Raw genomic sequence first — 18611 nt, 5'->3', positions numbered from 1 at the left:
ATGACTCCATTCCTTTTTGTGGTTGTAGGGGCTGTTGATTGGAGAACACTAAAACAAACCTAACCTCTCTAGGACATTCAGAAGCCAAGTTATAAGCCCACAAAGGTGTAACTGGACTGCTTCTTCAAAGTGACACCAGGCCCGGTGACCTTTGGGACATGGTTTGACCCCCTAGAGGAATGTGCGATCATCTTGAAACGTTCAGATCACTTACAACTCAATAGATTTTACCTTCCTGTAACATTTCAGCCTGATTGGACCTTGTTTTCAAACAAATGAACCCAGAATGATGTGAAATTGTGCTTCGTACAACATAATTCTGGGTGCCATTTAAAAACCATAAGTGCTAATGACTCCATTCCTTTTTGAGGTTGTAGGGGCTGTTGATTGGAGTACACTAAAACAAAGCTGACCTCTCTAGGATATTCAGAAGCCAAGTTATAAGCCCTCAAAGGTGTAACTGGACAACTTCTTTAAAGTGACACCAGGCCCGGTGACCTTTGGGACATGGTTTGACCCCCTATAGGAATGTGCGATCATCATGAAACGTTCAGATCACTTACAACTCAATAGATTCTACCTTCTTGTAACGTTTCAGCCTGATTGGACCTTGTTTTCACACAAATGAACCCAGAATGATGTGAAATTGTGCTTCGTGCAACATAATTCTGGGTGCCATTTACAAACCATAAGTGCTAATGACTACATTCCTTTTTGTGGTTGTAGGGGCTGTTGGTTGGAGTACATTAAAACAACCCTGATCTCTCTAGGACATTCAGAAGCCAAGTTATAAGCCCTCAAAGGTGTAAATGGACTACTTCTTTAAAGTGACACCAGGCCTGGTGACCTTTGGGACATGGTTTTACCCCCTATAGGAATGTGCGATCAACTTGAAATGTTAAGATCACTTACAACGCAATAGATTCTACCTTCTTGTAGCGTTTCAGCCTGATTGGACCTTGTTTTCACACAAATGGACCCAGAATGATGTGAAATTGTGCTTCGTGCAACATAATTCTGGGTGCCATTTACAAACCATAAGTGCTAATGACTCCATTCCTTTTTGTGGTTGTAGGGGCTGTTGATTGGAGTATACTAAAACAAACCTGATCTCTCTAGGACATTCAGAAGCCAAGTTATAAGCCCACAAAGGTGTAACTGGACTACTTTAAAATGACACCAGATCTGGTGACCTTTGGGGCATGGTTTGACCCCCTTAGGAAAGTGCTATCATCATGAAACGTTCAGATCACTTACAACTCAATAGATTCTACCTTCCTGTAACGTTTCAGCCTGATTGGACCTTGTTTTCACACAAATGGACCCAGAATGATGTGAAATTGTGCTTCGTGCAGCATAATTCTGGGTGCCATTTACAAACCATAAGTGCTAATGACTCCATTCATTTTTGTGGTTGTAGGGGCTGTTGATTGGAGTACATTAAAACAAACCTGATCTCTCTAGGACATTCAGAAGCCAAGTTATGAGCCCACAAATGTGTAACTGGACTACTTCTTTAAATTGACACCAGATCCGGTGACCTTTGGGACATGGTTTGACCCCCTTAGGAAAGTGCTATCATCATGAAACGTTCAGATCACTTACAACTCAATAGATTCTACCTTCCTGTAACGTTTCAGCCTGATTGGACCTTGTTTTCAAACAAATGAACCCAGAATGATGTGAAATTGTGCTTCGTGCAACATAATTCTGGGTGCCATTTACAAACCATAAGTGCTAATGACTCCATTCCTTTTTGTGGTTGTAGGGGCTGTTGATTGGAGTACACTAAAACAAACCTAACCTCTCTAGGACATTCAGAAGCCAAGTTATAAGCCCACAAAGGTGTAACTGGACTACTTCTTTAAAGTGACACCAGGCCCGGTGACATTTGGGACATGGTTTGACCCCCTATAGGAATGTGCGATCATCTTGAAACGTTCAGATCACTTACAACTCAATAGATTCTACCTTCTTGTAGCGTTTCAGCCTGATTGGACCTTGTTTTCACACAAATGAACCCAGAATGATGTGAAATTGTGCTTCGTGGAACATAATTCTGGGTGCCATTTAAAAACCATAAGTGCTAATGACTCCATTCCTTTTTGTGGTTGTAAGGGCTGTTGATTGGAGTATACTAAAACAAACCTGATCTCTCTAGGACATTCAGAAGCCAAGTTATAAGCCCACAAAGGTGTAACTGGACTACTTCTTTAAATTGACACCAGATCCGGTGACCTTTGGGACATGGTTTGACCCCCTTAGGAAAGTGCTATCATCATGAAACGTTCAGATCACTTACAACTCAATAGATTCTACCTTCCTGTAACGTTTCAGCCTGATTGGACCTTGTTTTCACACAAATGAACCCAGAATGATGTGAAATTGTGCTTCGTGCAACATAATTCTGGGTGCCATTTACAAACCATAAGTGCTAATGACTCCATTCCTTTTTGTGGTTGTAGGGGCTGTTGATTGGAGAACACTAAAACAAACCTAACCTCTCTAGGACATTCAGAAGCCAAGTTATAAGCCCACAAAGGTGTAACTGGACTGCTTCTTCAAAGTGACACCAGGCCCGGTGACCTTTGGGACATGGTTTGACCCCCTAGAGGAATGTGCGATCATCTTGAAACGTTCAGATCACTTACAACTCAATAGATTTTACCTTCCTGTAACATTTCAGCCTGATTGGACCTTGTTTTCACACCAATGAACCCAGAATGATGTGAAATTGTGCTTCGTACAACATAATTCTGGGTGCCATTTAAAAACCATAAGTGCTAATGACTCCATTCCTTTTTGAGGTTGTAGGGGCTGTTGATTGGAGTACACTAAAACAAAGCTGACCTCTCTAGGATATTCAGAAGCCAAGTTATAAGCCCTCAAAGGTGTAACTGGACAACTTCTTTAAAGTGACACCAGGCCCGGTGACCTTTGGGACATGGTTTGACCCCCTATAGGAATGTGCGATCATCATGAAACGTTCAGATCACTTACAACTCAATAGATTCTACCTTCTTGTAACGTTTCAGCCTGATTGGACCTTGTTTTCACACAAATGAACCCAGGATGATGTGAAAGTGTGCTTCGTGCAACATAATTCTGGGTGCCATTTACAAACCATAAGTGCTAATGACTACATTCCTTTTTGTGGTTGTAGGGGCTGTTGGTTGGAGTACATTAAAACACCCTGATCTCTCTAGGACATTCAGAAGCCAAGTTATAAGCCCTCAAAGGTGTAAATGGACTACTTCTTTAAAGTGACACCAGGCCCGGTGACCTTTGGGACATGGTTTTACCCCCTATAGGAATGTGCGATCATCTTGAAACGTTCAGATCACTTACAACTCAATAGATTCTACCTTCTTGTAGCGTTTCAGCCTGATTGGACCTTGTTTTCACACAAATGGACCCAGAATGATGTGAAATTGTGCTTCGTGCAACATAATTCTGGGTGCCATTTACAAACCATAAGTGCTAATGACTCCATTCCTTTTTGTGGTTGTAGGGGCTGTTGATTGGAGTATACTAAAACAAACCTGATCTCTCTAGGACATTCAGAAGCCAAGTTATAAGCCCACAAAGGTGTAACTGGACTACTTCTTTAAATTGACACCAGATCCGGTGACCTTTGGGGCATGGTTTGACCCCCTTAGGAAAGTGCTATCATCATGAAACGTTCAGATCACTTACAACTCAATAGATTCTACCTTCCTGTAACGTTTCAGCCTGATTGGACCTTGTTTTCACACAAATGGACCCAGAATGATGTGAAATTGTGCTTCGTGCAACATAATTCTGGGTGCCATTTACAAACCATAAGTGCTAATGACTCCATTCCTTTTTGTGGTTGTAGGGGCTGTTGATTGGAGTACACTAAAACAAACCTGATCTCTCTAGGACATTCAGAAGCCAAGTTATAAGCCCACAAATGTGTAACTGAACTACTTCTTTAAATTGACACCAGATACGGTGAACTTTGGGACATGGTTTGACCCCCTTAGGAAAGCGCTATCATCATGAAACGTTCAGATCACTTACAACTCAATAGATTCTACCTTCCTGTAACGTTTCAGCCTGATTGGACCTTGTTTTCACACAAATGAACCCAGAATGATGTGAAATTGTGCTTCGTGCAACATAATTCTGGGTGCCATCTAGAAACCATAAGTGCTAATGACTCCATTCCTTTTTGTGGTTGTAGGGGCTGTTGATTGGAGTACACTAAAACAAACCTGATCTCTCTAGGACATTCAGAAGCCAAGTTATAAGCCCACAAATGTGTAACTGGACTACTTCTTTAAATTGACACCAGATCCGGTGACCTTTGGGACATGATTTGACCCCCTTAGGAAAGTGCTATCATCATGAAACGTTCAGATCACTTACAACTCAATAGATTCTACCTTCCTGTAGCGTTTCAGCCTAATTGGACCTTGTTTTCACACAAATGGACCCAGAATGATGTGAAATTGTGCTTCGTGCAACATAATTCTGGGTGCCATTTACAAACCATAAGTGCTAATGACTCCATTCCTTTTTGTGCTTGTAGGGGCTGTTGATTGGAGTACATTAAAACAAACCTGATCTCTCTAGGACATTCAGAAGCCAAGTTATGAGCCCACAAATGTGTAACTGGACTACTTCTTTAAATTGACACCAGATCCGGTGACCTTTGGGACATGGTTTGACCCCCTTAGGAAAGTGCTATCATCATGAAACGTTCAGATCACTTACAACTCAATAGATTCTACCTTCCTGTAACGTTTCAGCCTGATTGGACCTTGTTTTCAAACAAATGAACCCAGAATGATGTGAAATTGTGCTTCGTGCAACATAATTCTGGGTGCCATTTACAAACCATAAGTGCTAATGACTCCATTCCTTTTTGTGGTTGTAGGGGCTGTTGATTGGAGTACACTAAAACAAACCTAACCTCTCTAGGACATTCAGAAGCCAAGTTATAAGCCCACAAAGGTGTAACTGGACTACTTCTTTAAAGTGACACCAGGCCCGGTGACATTTGGGACATGGTTTGACCCCCTATAGGAATGTGCGATCATCTTGAAACGTTCAGATCACTTACAACTCAATAGATTCTACCTTCTTGTAGCGTTTCAGCCTGATTGGACCTTGTTTTCACACAAATGAACCCAGAATGATGTGAAATTGTGCTTCGTGGAACATAATTCTGGGTGCCATTTAAAAACCATAAGTGCTAATGACTCCATTCCTTTTTGTGGTTGTAAGGGCTGTTGATTGGAGTATACTAAAACAAACCTGATCTCTCTAGGACATTCAGAAGCCAAGTTATAAGCCCACAAAGGTGTAACTGGACTACTTCTTTAAATTGACACCAGATCCGGTGACCTTTGGGACATGGTTTGACCCCCTTAGGAAAGTGCTATCATCATGAAACGTTCAGATCACTTACAACTCAATAGATTCTACCTTCCTGTAACGTTTCAGCCTGATTGGACCTTGTTTTCACACAAATGAACCCAGAATGATGTGAAATTGTGCTTCGTGCAACATAATTCTGGGTGCCATTTACAAACCATAAGTGCTAATGACTCCATTCCTTTTTGTGGTTGTAGGGGCTGTTGATTGGAGAACACTAAAACAAACCTAACCTCTCTAGGACATTCAGAAGCCAAGTTATAAGCCCACAAAGGTGTAACTGGACTGCTTCTTCAAAGTGACACCAGGCCCGGTGACCTTTGGGACATGGTTTGACCCCCTAGAGGAATGTGCGATCATCTTGAAACGTTCAGATCACTTACAACTCAATAGATTTTACCTTCCTGTAACATTTCAGCCTGATTGGACCTTGTTTTCACACCAATGAACCCAGAATGATGTGAAATTGTGCTTCGTACAACATAATTCTGGGTGCCATTTAAAAACCATAAGTGCTAATGACTCCATTCCTTTTTGAGGTTGTAGGGGCTGTTGATTGGAGTACACTAAAACAAAGCTGACCTCTCTAGGATATTCAGAAGCCAAGTTATAAGCCCTCAAAGGTGTAACTGGACAACTTCTTTAAAGTGACACCAGGCCCGGTGACCTTTGGGACATGGTTTGACCCCCTATAGGAATGTGCGATCATCATGAAACGTTCAGATCACTTACAACTCAATAGATTCTACCTTCTTGTAACGTTTCAGCCTGATTGGACCTTGTTTTCACACAAATGAACCCAGAATGATGTGAAAGTGTGCTTCGTGCAACATAATTCTGGGTGCCATTTACAAACCATAAGTGCTAATGACTACATTCCTTTTTGTGGTTGTAGGGGCTGTTGGTTGGAGTACATTAAAACACCCTGATCTCTCTAGGACATTCAGAAGCCAAGTTATAAGCCCTCAAAGGTGTAAATGGACTACTTCTTTAAAGTGACACCAGGCCCGGTGACCTTTGGGACATGGTTTTACCCCCTATAGGAATGTGCGATCATCTTGAAACGTTCAGATCACTTACAACTCAATAGATTCTACCTTCTTGTAGCGTTTCAGCCTGATTGGACCTTGTTTTCACACAAATGGACCCAGAATGATGTGAAATTGTGCTTCGTGCAACATAATTCTGGGTGCCATTTACAAACCATAAGTGCTAATGACTCCATTCCTTTTTGTGGTTGTAGGGGCTGTTGATTGGAGTATACTAAAACAAACCTGATCTCTCTAGGACATTCAGAAGCCAAGTTATAAGCCCACAAAGGTGTAACTGGACTACTTCTTTAAATTGACACCAGATCCGGTGACCTTTGGGGCATGGTTTGACCCCCTTAGGAAAGTGCTATCATCATGAAACGTTCAGATCACTTACAACTCAATAGATTCTACCTTCCTGTAACGTTTCAGCCTGATTGGACCTTGTTTTCACACAAATGGACCCAGAATGATGTGAAATTGTGCTTCGTGCAACATAATTCTGGGTGCCATTTACAAACCATAAGTGCTAATGACTCCATTCCTTTTTGTGGTTGTAGGGGCTGTTGATTGGAGTACACTAAAACAAACCTGATCTCTCTAGGACATTCAGAAGCCAAGTTATAAGCCCACAAATGTGTAACTGAACTACTTCTTTAAATTGACACCAGATACGGTGAACTTTGGGACATGGTTTGACCCCCTTAGGAAAGCGCTATCATCATGAAACGTTCAGATCACTTACAACTCAATAGATTCTACCTTCCTGTAACGTTTCAGCCTGATTGGACCTTGTTTTCACACAAATGAACCCAGAATGATGTGAAATTGTGCTTCGTGCAACATAATTCTGGGTGCCATCTAGAAACCATAAGTGCTAATGACTCCATTCCTTTTTGTGGTTGTAGGGGCTGTTGATTGGAGTACACTAAAACAAACCTGATCTCTCTAGGACATTCAGAAGCCAAGTTATAAGCCCACAAATGTGTAACTGGACTACTTCTTTAAATTGACACCAGATCCGGTGACCTTTGGGACATGATTTGACCCCCTTAGGAAAGTGCTATCATCATGAAACGTTCAGATCACTTACAACTCAATAGATTCTACCTTCCTGTAGCGTTTCAGCCTAATTGGACCTTGTTTTCACACAAATGGACCCAGAATGATGTGAAATTGTGCTTCGTGCAACATAATTCTGGGTGCCATTTACAAACCATAAGTGCTAATGACTCCATTCCTTTTTGTGCTTGTAGGGGCTGTTGATTGGAGTACATTAAAACAAACCTGATCTCTCTAGGACATTCAGAAGCCAAGTTATAAGCCCAAAAATGTGTAACTGGACTACTTCTTTAAATTGACACCAGATCCGGTGACCTTTGGGACATGGTTTGACCCCCTTAGGAAAGTGCTATCATCATGAAACGTTCAGATCACTTACAACTCAATAGATTCTACCTTCCTGTAACGTTTAAGCCTGATTGGACCTTGTTTTCACACAAATGAACCCAGAATGATGTGAAATTGTGCTTCGTGCAACATAATTCTGGGTGCCATTTACAAACCATAAGTGCTAATGACTCCATTCCTTTTTGTGGTTGTAGGGGCTGTTGATTGGAGTACACTAAAACAAACCTAACCTCTCTAGGACATTCAGAAGCCAAGTTATAAGCCCACAAAGGTGTAACTGGACTACTTCTTTAAAGTGACACCAGGCCCGGTGACCTTTGGGACATGGTTTTACCCCCTATAGGAATGTGCGATCATCTTGAAACGTTCAGATCACTTACAACTCAATAGATTCTACCTTCTTGTAGCGTTTCAGCCTGATTGGACCTTGTTTTCACACAAATGAACCCAGAATGATGTGAATTTGTGCTTCGTGCAACATAATTCTGGGTGCCATTTACAAACCTTAAGTGCTAATGACTCCATTCCTTTTTGTGGTTATAGGGGCTGTTGATTGGAGTACACTAAAACAAACCTGATCTCTCTAGGACATTCAGAAGCCAAGTTATAAGCCCACAAATGTGTAACTGGACTACTTCTTTAAATTGACACCAGATCCGGTGACCTTTGGGACATGGTTTGACCCCCTTAGGAAAGTGCTATCATCATGAAACGTTCAGATCACTTACAACTCAGTAGATTCTACCTTCCTGTAACGTTTCAGCCTGATTGGACCTTGTTTTCACACAAATGGACCCAGAATGATGTGAAATTGTGCTTCGTGCAACATAATTCTGGGTGCCATTTACAAACCATAAGTGCTAATGACTCCATTCCTTTTTGTGGTTGTAGGGGCTGTTGATTGGAGAACACTAAAACAAACCTAACCTCTCTAGGACATTCAGAAGCCAAGTTATAAGCCCACAAAGGTGTAACTGGACTGCTTCTTCAAAGTGACACCAGGCCCGGTGACCTTTGGGACATGGTTTGACCCCCTAGAGGAATGTGCGATCATCTTGAAACGTTCAGATCACTTACAACTCAATAGATTTTACCTTCTTGTAACGTTTCAGCCTGATTGGACCTTGTTTTCACACAAATGAACCCAGAATGATGTGAAATTGTGCTTCGTGCAACATAATTCTGGGTGCCATTTACAAACCATAAGTGCTAATGACTACATTCCTTTTTGTGGTTGTAGGGGCTGTTGGTTGGAGTACATTAAAACAACCCTGATCTCTCTAGGACATTCAGAAGCCAAGTTATAAGCCCTCAAAGGTGTAAATGGACTACTTCTTTAAAGTGACACCAGGCCTGGTGACCTTTGGGACATGGTTTTACCCCCTATAGGAATGTGCGATCATCTTGAAACGTTAAGATCACTCACAACTCAATAGATTCTACCTTCTTGTAGCGTTTCAGCCTGATTGGACCTTGTTTTCACACAAATGGACCCAGAATGATGTGAAATTGTGCTTCGTGCAACATAATTCTGGGTGCCATTTACAAACCATAAGTGCTAATGACTCCATTCCTTTTTGTGGTTGTAGGGGCTGTTGATTGGAGTATACTAAAACAAACCTGATCTCTCTAGGACATTCAGAAGCCAAGTTATAAGCCCACAAAGGTGTAACTGGACTACTTTAAATTGACACCAGATCCGGTGACCTTTGGGGCATGGTTTGACCCCCTTAGGAAAGTGCTATCATCATGAAACGTTCAGATCACTTACAACTCAATAGATTCTACCTTCCTGTAACGTTTCAGCCTGATTGGACCTTGTTTTCAGACAAATGGACCCAGAATGATGTGAAATTGTGCTTCGTGCAACATAATTCTGGGTGCCATTTACAAACCATAAGTGCTAATGACTCCATTCCTTTTTGTGGTTGTAGGGGCTGTTGATTGGAGTACACTAAAACAAACCTGATCTCTCTAGGACATTCAGAAGCCAAGTTATAAGCCCACAAATGTGTAACTGAACTACTACTTTAAATTGACACCAGATCCGGTGACCTTTGGGACATGGTTTGACCCCCTTAGGAAAGTGCTATCATCATGAAACGTTCAGATCACTTACAACTCAATAGATTCTAACTTCCTGTAACGTTTCAGCCTGATTGGACCTTGTTTTCACACAAATGGACCCAGAATGATGTGAAATTGTGCTTCGTGCAGCATAATTCTGGGTGCCATTTACAAACCATAAGTGCTAATGACTCCATTCATTTTTGTGGTTGTAGGGGCTGTTGATTGGAGTACATTAAAACAAACCTGATCTCTCTAGGACATTCAGAAGCCAAGTTATGAGCCCACAAATGTGTAACTGGACTACTTCTTTAAATTGACACCAGATCCGGTGACCTTTGGGACATGGTTTGACCCCCTTAGGAAAGTGCTATCATCATGAAACGTTCAGATCACTTACAACTCAATAGATTCTACCTTCCTGTAACGTTTCAGCCTGATTGGACCTTGTTTTCAAACAAATGAACCCAGAATGATGTGAAATTGTGCTTCGTGCAACATAATTCTGGGTGCCATTTACAAACCATAAGTGCTAATGACTCCATTCCTTTTTGTGGTTGTAGGGGCTGTTGATTGGAGTACACTAAAACAAACCTAACCTCTCTAGGACATTCAGAAGCCAAGTTATAAGCCCACAAAGGTGTAACTGGACTACTTCTTTAAAGTGACACCAGGCCCGGTGACATTTGGGACATGGTTTGACCCCCTATAGGAATGTGCGATCATCTTGAAACGTTCAGATCACTTACAACTCAATAGATTCTACCTTCTTGTAGCGTTTCAGCCTGATTGGACCTTGTTTTCACACAAATGAACCCAGAATGATGTGAAATTGTGCTTCGTGGAACATAATTCTGGGTGCCATTTAAAAACCATAAGTGCTAATGACTCCATTCCTTTTTGTGGTTGTAAGGGCTGTTGATTGGAGTATACTAAAACAAACCTGATCTCTCTAGGACATTCAGAAGCCAAGTTATAAGCCCACAAATGTGTAACTGGACTACTTCTTTAAATTGACACCAGATCCGGTGACCTTTGGGACATGGTTTGACCCCCTTAGGAAAGTGATATCATCATGAAACGTTCAGATCACTTACAACTCAGTAGATTCTACCTTCCTGTAACGTTTCAGCCTGATTGGACCTTGTTTTCACACAAATGGACCCAGAATGATGTGAAATTGTGCTTCGTGCAACATAATTCTGGGTGCCATTTACAAACCATAAGTGCTAATGACTCCATTCCTTTTTGTGGTTGTAGGGGCTGTTGATTGGAGAACACTAAAACAAACCTAACCTCTCTAGGACATTCAGAAGCCAAGTTATAAGCCCACAAAGGTGTAACTGGACTGCTTCTTCAAAGTGACACCAGGCCCGGTGACCTTTGGGGCATGGTTTGACCCCCTAGAGGAATGTGCGATCATCTTGAAACGTTCAGATCACTTACAACTCAATAGATTTTACCTTCTTGTAACGTTTCAGCCTGATTGGACCTTGTTTTCACACAAATGAACCCAGAATGATGTGAAATTGTGCTTCGTGCAACATAATTCTGGGTGCCATTTACAAACCATAAGTGCTAATGACTACATTCCTTTTTGTGGTTGTAGGGGCTGTTGGTTGGAGTACATTAAAACAACCCTGATCTCTCTAGGACATTCAGAAGCCAAGTTATAAGCCCTCAAAGGTGTAAATGGACTACTTCTTTAAAGTGACACCAGGCCTGGTGACCTTTGGGACATGGTTTTACCCCCTATAGGAATGTGCGATCATCTTGAAACGTTAAGATCACTCACAACTCAATAGATTCTACCTTCTTGTAGCGTTTCAGCCTGATTGGACCTTGTTTTCACACAAATGGACCCAGAATGATGTGAAATTGTGCTTCGTGCAACATAATTCTGGGTGCCATTTACAAACCATAAGTGCTAATTACTCCATTCCTTTTTGTGGTTGTAGGGGCTGTTGATTGGAGTATACTAAAACAAACCTGATCTCTCTAGGACATTCAGAAGCCAAGTTATAAGCCCACAAAGGTGTAACTGGACTACTTTAAATTGACACCAGATCCGGTGACCTTTGGGGCATGGTTTGACCCCCTTAGGAAAGTGCTATCATCATGAAACGTTCAGATCACTTACAACTCAATAGATTCTACCTTCCTGTAACGTTTCAGCCTGATTGGACCTTGTTTTCACACAAATGGACCCAGAATGATGTGAAATTGTGCTTCGTGCAACATAATTCTGGGTGCCATTTACAAACCATAAGTGCTAATGACTCCATTCCTTTTTGTGGTTGTAGGGGCTGTTGATTGGAGTACACTAAAACAAACCTGATCTCTCTAGGACATTCAGAAGCCAAGTTATAAGCCCACAAATGTGTAACTGAACTACTTCTTTAAATTGACACCAGATCCGGTGACCTTTGGGACATGGTTTGACCCCCTTAGGAAAGTGCTATCATCATGAAACGTTCAGATCACTTACAACTCAATAGATTCTAACTTCCTGTAACGTTTCAGCCTGATTGGACCTTGTTTTCACACAAATGGACCCAGAATGATGTGAAATTGTGCTTCGTGCAGCATAATTCTGGGTGCCATTTACAAACCATAAGTGCTAATGACTCCATTCATTTTTGTGGTTGTAGGGGCTGTTGATTGGAGTACATTAAAACAAACCTGATCTCTCTAGGACATTCAGAAGCCAAGTTATGAGCCCACAAATGTGTAACTGGATTACTTCTTTAAATTGACACCAGATCCGGTGACCTTTGGGACATGGTTTGACCCCCTTAGGAAAGTGCTATCATCATGAAACGTTCAGATCACTTACAACTCAATAGATTCTACCTTCCTGTAACGTTTCAGCCTGATTGGACCTTGTTTTCACACAAATGGACCCAGAATGATGTGAAATTGTGCTTCGTGCAGCATAATTCTGGGTGCCATTTACAAACCATAAGTGCTAATGACTCCATTCATTTTTGTGGTTGTAGGGGCTGTTGATTGGAGTACATTAAAACAAACCTGATCTCTCTAGGACATTCAGAAGCCAAGTTATGAGCCCACAAATGTGTAACTGGATTACTTCTTTAAATTGACACCAGATCCGGTGACCTTTGGGACATGGTTTGACCCCCTTAGGAAAGTGCTATCATCATGAAACGTTCAGATCACTTACAACTCAATAGATTCTACCTTCCTGTAACGTTTCAGCCTGATTGGACCTTGTTTTCAAACAAATGAACCCAGAATGATGTGAAATTGTGCTTCGTGCAACATAATTCTGGGTGCCATTTACAAACCATAAGTGCTAATGACTCCATTCCTTTTTGTGGTTGTAGGGGCTGTTGATTGGAGTACACTAAAACAAACCTAACCTCTCTAGGACATTCAGAAGCCAAGTTATAAGCCCACAAAGGTGTAACTGGACTACTTCTTTAAAGTGACACCAGGCCCGGTGACATTTGGGACATGGTTTGACCCCCTATAGGAATGTGCGATCATCTTGAAACGTTCAGATCACTTACAACTCAATAGATTCTACCTTCTTGTAGCGTTTCAGCCTGATTGGACCTTGTTTTCACACAAATGAACCCAGAATGATGTGAAATTGTGCTTCGTGGAACATAATTCTGGGTGCCATTTAAAAACCATAAGTGCTAATGACTCCATTCCTTTTTGTGGTTGTAAGGGCTGTTGATTGGAGTATACTAAAACAAACCTGATCTCTCTAGGACATTCAGAAGCCAAGTTATAAGCCCACAAAGGTGTAACTGGACTACTTCTTTAAATTGACACCAGATCCGGTGACCTTTGGGACATGGTTTGACCCCCTTAGGAAAGTGCTATCATCATGAAACGTTCAGATCACTTACAACTCAATAGATTCTACCTTCCTGTAACGGTTCAGCCTGATTGGACCTTGTTTTCACACAAATGAACCCAGAATGATGTGAAATTGTGCTTCGTGCAACATAATTCTGGGTGCCATTTACAAACCATAAGTGCTAATGACTCCATTCCTTTTTGTGGTTGTAGGGGCTGTTGATTGGAGAACACTAAAACAAACCTAACCTCTCTAGGACATTCAGAAGCCAAGTTATAAGCCCACAAAGGTGTAACTGGACTGCTTCTTCAAAGTGACACCAGGCCCGGTGACCTTTGGGACATGGTTTGACCCCGTAGAGGAATGTGCGATCATCTTGAAACGTTCAGATCACTTACAACTCAATAGATTCTACCTTCTTGTAACGTTTCAGCCTGATTGGACCTTGTTTTCACACAAATGAACCCAGAATGATGTGAAATTGTGCTTCGTGCAACATAATTCTGGGTGCCATTTACAAACCATAAGTGCTAATGACTACATTCCTTTTTGTGGTTGTAGGGGCTGTTGGTTGGAGTACATTAAAACACCCTGATCTCTCTAGGACATTCAGAAGCCAAGTTATAAGCCCTCAAAGGTGTAAATGGACTACTTCTTTAAAGTGACACCAGGCCCGGTGACCTTTGGGACATGGTTTTACCCCCTATAGGAATGTGCGATCATCTTGAAACGTTCAGATCACTTACAACTCAATAGATTCTACCTTCTTGTAGCGTTTCAGCCTGATTGGACCTTGTTTTCACACAAATGGACCCAGAATGATGTGAAATTGTGCTTCGTGCAACATAATTCTGGGTGCCATTTATAAACCATAAGTGCTAATGACTCCATTCCTTTTTGTGGTTGTAGGGGCTGTTGATTGGAGTATACTAAAACAAACCTGATCTCTCTAGGACATTCAGAAGCCAAGTTATAAGCCCACAAAGGTGTAACTGGACTACTTCTTTAAATTGACACCAGATCCGGTAACCTTTGGGGCATGGTTTGACCCCCTTAGGAAAGTGCTATCATCATGAAACGTTCAGATCACTTACAACTCAATAGATTCTACCTTCCTGTAAAGTTTCAGCCTGATTGGACCTTGTTTTCACACAAATGGACCCAGAATGATGTGAAATTGTGCTTCGTGCAACATAATTCTGGGTGCCATTTACAAACCATAAGTGCTAATGACTCCATTCCTTTTTGTGGTTGTAGGGGCTGTTGATTGGAGTACACTAAAACAAACCTGATCTCTCTAGGACATTCAGAAGCCAAGTTATAAGCCCACAAATGTGTAACTGAACTACTTCTTTAAATTGACACCAGATACGGTGAACTTTGGGACATGGTTTGACCCCCTTAGGAAAGCGCTATCATCATGAAACGTTCAGATCACTTACAACTCAATAGATTCTACCTTCCTGTAACGTTTCAGCCTGATTGGACCTTGTTTTCACACAAATGAACCCAGAATGATGTGAAATTGTGCTTCGTGCAACATAATTCTGGGTGCCATCTACAAACCATAAGTGCTAATGACTCCTTTCCTTTTTGTGGTTGTAGGGGCTGTTGATTGGAGTACACTAAAACAAACCTGATCTCTCTAGGACATTCAGAAGCCAAGTTATAAGCCCACAAATGTGTAACTGGACTACTTCTTTAAATTGACACCAGATCCGGTGAACTTTGGGACATGATTTGACCCCCTTAGGAAAGCGCTATCATCATGAAACGTTCAGATCACTTACAACTCAATAGATTCTACCTTCCTGTAGCGTTTCAGCCTAATTGGACCTTGTTTTCACACAAATGGACCCAGAATGATGTGAAATTGTGCTTCGTGCAACATAATTCTGGGTGCCATTTACAAACCATAAGTGCTAATGACTCCATTCCTTTTTGTGCTTGTAGGGGCTGTTGATTGGAGTACATTAAAACAAACCTGATCTCTCTAGGACATTCAGAAGCCAAGTTATAAGCCCACAAATGTGTAACTGGACTACTTCTTTAAATTGACACCAGATCCGGTGACCTTTGGGACATGGTTTGACCCCCTTAGGAAAGTGCTATCATCATGAAACGTTCAGATCACTTACAACTCAATAGATTCTACCTTCCTGTAACGTTTCAGCCTGATTGGACCTTGTTTTCACACAAATGAACCCAGAATGATGTGAAATTGTGCTTCGTGCAACATAATTCTGGGTGCCATTTACAAACCATAAGTGCTAATGACTCCATTCCTTTTTGTGGTTGTAGGGGCTGTTGATTGGAGTACACTAAAACAAACCTAACCTCTCTAGGACATTCAGAAGCCAAGTTATAAGCCCACAAAGGTGTAACTGGACTACTTCTTTAAAGTGACACCAGGCCCGGTGACCTTTGGGACATGGTTTTACCCCCTATAGGAATGTGCGATCATCTTGAAACGTTCAGATCACTTACAACTCAATAGATTCTACCTTCTTGTAGCGTTTCAGCCTGATTGGACCTTGTTTTCACACAAATGAACCCAGAATGATGTGAATTTGTGCTTCGTGCAACATAATTCTGGGTGCCATTTACAAACCTTAAGTGCTAATGACTCCATTCCTTTTTGTGGTTATAGGGGCTGTTGATTGGAGTACACTAAAACAAACCTGATCTCTCTAGGACATTCAGAAGCCAAGTTATAAGCCCACAAATGTGTAACTGAACTACTTCTTTAAATTGACACCAGATCCGGCGACCTTTGGGACATGGTTTGACCCCCTTAGGAAAGTGCTATCATCATGAAACGTTCAGATCACTTACAACTCAGTAGATTCTACCTTCCTGTAACGTTTCAGCCTGATTGGACCTTGTTTTCACACAAATGGACCCAGAATGATGTGAAATTGTGCTTCGTGCAACATAATTCTGGGTGCCATTTACAAACCATAAGTGCTAATGACTCCATTCCTTTTTGTGGTTGTAGGGGCTGTTGATTGGAGTACACTAAAACAAATCTGATCTCTCTAGGACATTCAGAAGCCAAGTTATAAGCCCACAAATGTGTAACTGAACTACTTCTTTAAATTGACACCAGATCCGGTGACCTTTGGGACATGGTTTGACCCCCTTAGGAAAGCGCTATCATCATGAAACATTCAGATCACTTACAACTCAATAGATTCTACCTTCCTGTAACGTTTCAGCCTGATTGGACCTTGTTTTCACACAAATGAACCCAGAATGATGTGAAATTGTGCTTCGTGCAACATAATTCTGGGTGCCATTTACAAACCATAAGTGCTAATGACTCCATTCCTTTTTGTGGTTGTAGGGGCTGTTGATTGGAGTACACTAAAACAAACCTGATCTCTCTAGGACATTCAGAAGCCAAGTTATAAGCCCACAAATGTGTAACTGGACTACTTCTTTAAATTGACACCAGATCCGGTGACCTTTGGGACATGGTTTGACCCCCTTAGGAAAGAGCTATCATCATGAAACGTTCAGATCACTTACAACTCAATAGATTCTACCTTCCTGTATCGTTTCAGCCTAATTGGACCTTGTTTTCACACAAATGAACCCAGAATGATGTGAAATTGTGCTTCGTGCAACATATTTCTGGGTGCCATTTACAAACCATAAGTGCTAATGACTCCATTCCTATTTGAGGTTGTAGGGGCTGTTGATTGGAGTACACTAAAACAAACCTGATCTCTCTAGGACATTCAGAAGCCAAGTTATAAGCCCTCAAAGGTGTAACTGGACTACTTTAAAGTGACACCAGGCCCGGTGACCTTTGGGACATGGTTTGACCCCCTATAGGAATGTGCGATCATCATGAAACGTTCAGATCACTTACAACTCAATAGATTCTACCTTCTTGTAAGGTTTCAGCCTGATTGGACCTTGTTTTCACACAAATGGACCCAGAATGATGCGAAATTGTGCTTCGTGCAACATAATTCTGGGTGCCATTTACAAACCATAAGTGCTAATGACTCCATTCCTTTTTGTGGTTGTAGGGGCTGTTGGTTGGAGTACATTAAAACAAACCTGATCTCTCTAGGACATTCAGAATCCAAGTTATAAGCCCACAAATGTGTAACTGGACTACTTCTTTAAATTGACACCAGATCCGGTGACCTTTGGGACATGGTTTGACCCCCTTAGGAAAGTGCTATCATCATGAAACGTTCAGATCACTTACAACTCAATAGATTCTACCTTCCTGTAACGTTTCAGCCTGATTGGACCTTGTTTTCACACAAATGAACCCAGAATGATGTGAAATTGTGCTTAGTGCAACATAATTCTGGGTGCCATTTACAAACCTTAAGTGCTAATGACTCCATTCCTTTTTGTGGTTGTAGGGGCTGTTGATTGGAGTACACTAAAACAAATCTGATCTCTCTAGGACATTCAGAAGCAAAGTTATAAGCCCACAAATGTGTAACTGGACTACTTCTTTAAATTGACACCAGATCCGGTGACCTTTGGGACATAGTTTGACCCCCTTAGGAAAGTGCTATCATCATGAAACGTTCAGATCACTTACAACTCAATAGATTCTACCTTCCTGTAACGTTTCAGCCTGATTGGACCTTGTTTTCACACAAATGAACCCAGAATGATGTGAAATTGTGCTTCGTGCAACATAATTCTGGGTGCCATTTACAAACCATAAGTGCTAATGACTCCATTCCTTTTTGTGGTTGTAGGGGCTGTTGATTGGAGTACACTAAAACAAACCTAACCTCTCTAGGACATTCAGAAGCCAAGTTATAAGCCCACAAAGGTGTAACTGGACTACTTCTTTAAAGTGACACCAGGCCCGGTGACCTTTGGGACAT

This window comes from Nothobranchius furzeri, chromosome 1, assembly GCF_043380555.1.
Source record: "Nothobranchius furzeri strain GRZ-AD chromosome 1, NfurGRZ-RIMD1, whole genome shotgun sequence".
Taxonomy (NCBI): Eukaryota; Metazoa; Chordata; class Actinopteri; order Cyprinodontiformes; family Nothobranchiidae; genus Nothobranchius; species Nothobranchius furzeri.
The sequence above is the reverse complement of the archived record's forward strand: the minus strand, read 5'-3'. Positions refer to the sequence as shown.